The sequence below is a fragment of the Palaemon carinicauda genome, chromosome 12 (genome assembly GCF_036898095.1).
Source record: "Palaemon carinicauda isolate YSFRI2023 chromosome 12, ASM3689809v2, whole genome shotgun sequence".
NCBI classification, from domain to species: domain Eukaryota; kingdom Metazoa; phylum Arthropoda; class Malacostraca; order Decapoda; family Palaemonidae; genus Palaemon; species Palaemon carinicauda.
This window is the reverse complement of record NC_090736.1, coordinates 55,365,313-55,369,218: the sequence shown is the minus strand read 5'-3', so window position 1 is coordinate 55,369,218 and position 3,906 is coordinate 55,365,313.

The following is a 3,906-nucleotide window of genomic DNA, read 5'->3' as shown; positions in this document are numbered from 1 at the left end:
GTTGAAGTCTCCCCAGCATCACCCCCAGAGCTCGCCTCCTTCAAGTCCGTGAAGATGGCGTGCTCCTTCTCGCAGATGATATTTTCGGTGATGGTGTCGCCAACAATCTCTCTGTCCTTGATCCAGATTAGCAGAAGTTGTTCCATCTCATCTATGATAGGGCTACGACGTTTTAAGATGATGGTGATCCCCTTAGAAGGTTTCACTGCTTTAATGGCTTCTTTCTGTTTCAAGATTGTCGAGATTGTCGACATATTTCAGCCATATTCTTTTGCAAGTTCACTCACGTGGACACCACGCTCATGCTTTTCAATAATTTCGTGCTTTACTTCCTTCTAAAGAAAGCATTTCCTTCTTCCTTTTCTCACCACTACCATTACCACTTGCGAAACTAAGCCTTTTAGGACCCATGCTTTACGTGAAAAACCGTAAAAGGATGTACCCAAAAAATAACGATTAAAATATAGTTACTGTAATCGCAGAACGCACAGCGCACAACCACACGAAGCCGACGAGAAAAAAGGAATGACCCAAGCCACGCTAATTGAGGGTCCCTCTGAGGTCGAAGTGCTGCCTTCTATCGGCGGAAATAAAAAATACATCCGGCGCTATGAGTACCGTCTACGCGTACGGGTATTGTTTACTTCGGGTGTCGAAAAAAAATTTGGGTGTATAGTAGGAACGTGTTGGAATTGTACTTCGCGTGTCGAAAAATTCGGATACAACCGGTACGACAAAAATTTCTTACTTCGCGTGTCGAAATAAGATTCGGGTGTAGAGTCGAAAAATTGCTCGAATTTTACTTCGGATGTTGGAAAATTCGGATGTAGATACGTTCGTGTGTAGAGGTTCTACTGTAATTGTATGACGGTGCCAAAGATTAATATCTAGATCAGGAATAAGAAATGTAATAGACCGTAAGTTTTTGTCCAACAAATTAAGATGAGAATCAGCAGCTGAAGACCAGACAGGAAAACAATACTCAAAACAATGTTGAATAAAAGAATTAAAACACTTCTTCAGAATAGATTGATCACCGAAAACCTTGAAAGACTTTCTCAATATGCTAATTTTTTGTGGAATTGACGAAGACACAGACCTGATGTGATTCTCAAAAGTAAATTTGCTGTCGATAATTACACCTAAAATTTTAAAAGAGTCATACGAAGTCAAAGAAACATTATCAATACTGAGATCCGGATGTTCAGGAGCCACTGTCCTTGACCTACTTACAATCATAATTTGAGTTATGTTGGATTCAACTTCATACCCCATAATTTGCACCATGCACTAATTTTAGCTAGATCTCTATTAAGGGATTCAGCAACCCCAGATCTACATTTATGGGATGGAATTGATGCAAAGAGAGTAGCACCATTTGCATATGCAACAAGCTTGTTTTCTAGGCCAAACCATATGTCATGTGTATACATTATGAAAAGTAATCACATTCCTATACTTACTATGGTGTCCATCAGCAACAACTCTTTGAGATCTATTACTTAAAAAATCAATAACAATGCTAAGAAACAACCCGCCCACTCCCAACTGTTTCAGTTTGAAAACAATGGCCTCATGATTAACACGATCAAAGGCAGCGCTAAAATCAAGGGCAATCATACGAACTTCCTGACCACAATCAAGGGATTTCTCTACACCATTGGAGATGATAAGAAGGGCATCACATGGTCCAAGGCCTTTACGAAAACCAAATTCCAAACTAGGGAATAGATGATTACTTTCAGCAAACCTATTAAGACGTTTTCCAAAAGACGTTCAAAAACTTTAGATAATATGGGCGTTATGAAAATTGTGCAGTAATCGGTTGGACCTGAGCTACCACAAACATATTTACATAGTGGAGTAACATTACTAATTCTCCAACAAGCACTGAGAGCTCCTGTTCTTGCTAACTTGTGCAAAATAACAGATACATTTGGAGGTAAGAAATCTGCAGTCTTTATAAAAGACAAAGGAAAAATACCATTTGGTTCTACACCTCCATAAGCATCAAGTTCCATCAACAGAGCTTTAATTTCACGAGATCGAAAAGGTAAACTAGTTAGTTTAGCCTCAGGAAAACAGGAATGAGGAAGTTCAAGTTTTTCATTACTCTGTTTACTGCAAAAAAACATCAGCCAAAAAAGGTTGCCTTTTCCTTTGAACAGTGAGTGACTGAGCCATCTGGTTTAAGTAAAGGAGGAACTGTTGCATCCACACCAAAGAGTGCAGATTTAAGGGTAGACCACCATTTATGTTCCTGAGTTGTACTAGAAAGAGTTTCTTTTATGGTTAAATTGTATTCCTTTTCAGTTGAGGCGTAAAGTCTCTGAACAAAAGCTCTTAGCTGAGTATAGTTATTCCAGGTCAAATCATGTCTGTTACCCTTCCAATGACGATAGGCCTCCAGCTTCTCCAAATAAGCACGTCTACATTCATCATTGAACCACGTTTTGTCCTTCACTCGGTACCATAGCACACGAGAAGGGATATGCCTATCAATTATATTGACTAGATTCTCATTCAAAGGGACAACAGGATCAGCATTACTATATAATTGTGACCTATCCAAGCACAAAAGATCATGTACAATCCCATTCCAGTGTGCTTGAGATTTCATATAAATTTTACAAGAGTATGACACATCAGGGACAGACTGCTTAGTCTTCACTATTATGAAATCAAGGCATGATCAGATGTCTGGATTGGAGGACCAACCTTGCTTGTTATAACGCCAGGGGAGTCAGTGTATACGAGGTCCAAGCAATTACCAGACCTGTGAGTAGCTTTACCTATGATTTCCTCACAGCCTGATTCAGAGGCAAAGTCTAAAGCTCTTAAGCCATGGCGATCGGTAGGAAAGATAGAACCTAAGCACACCATATGGTGAGCATTGAAAGCGCCAACAAAGACAAAAGAAAACTTTCTATCATCTTCTTGTATCTCAGCCATAATGGTAAGAAGACAATCGAAGATAGAATCATCCATGTCTGGATTCCTGTAGATCGGACACAAATAAAAGTTGTTATGCCTGCCACAAACTTGTATTACCTGAATCTCGTGACATCCACATTCATAGCAGGACTTATGAGAAGCAGGGTACTCAGTCCTAATATACACCACCATTCCCCTGGCCCTAGAGATTTCATCACGTTTCAACATTATTTACTTCTTAAAACCAGTTATAAGGGGCTCAGATAAGTGCCTCATGTTAGAAACAAAAGTTTCTGAGCACAAAAGAATATCATATTGCCTGGACGCAACTGTAAGGTTTTGAATATTTGCATGAAGACCACGAATATTACAATACAGTAGACGACATTGACGACATACTGGTCCCAGATTTCGTTCAGTCTCCAGACATCATAAGAATTAATAGTAATAAAAAAAAGACATCATACTTAAAAACTAGATGCACAAGAATTATAACAAAAGCAATATGTGCAGAAATATAAATAAAGTAATTGATCAAACCCATAGACTATAGAAAAAAAGTCGTAAAAACTGGTCAACATGGAGGAGCCTATACACCATGCTAGGCTAGATACCCTCCAGGATAGCCACCTCAACTGAAGGGAGGACAGTAAGGATGGTTTTGAGAAGAAAAAGAATCAAATAAGGAAAAGACAACCTCTTGATAAACCACCTGGCATCCATGGCCCTTCTATTAAGCTTGACTAACACACGATTTCAAAAAAACAAGAGGAAGAGAGAGAAAAAAAAAACAAGATAGAATAGTGTGCCCGAGTGTACACTCATGCAAGAGAACTCAAACCCAAGACAGTGGGAGTCCATAGTACAGAGGCTATGACACTACCCAAGACTGGAGAAAAAAGGTTTAATTTTTGAGTGTCCTTACAGAAGAGGCCCTTACCATAGCTAAAGAGTCTCTTCTACCTTTACCAA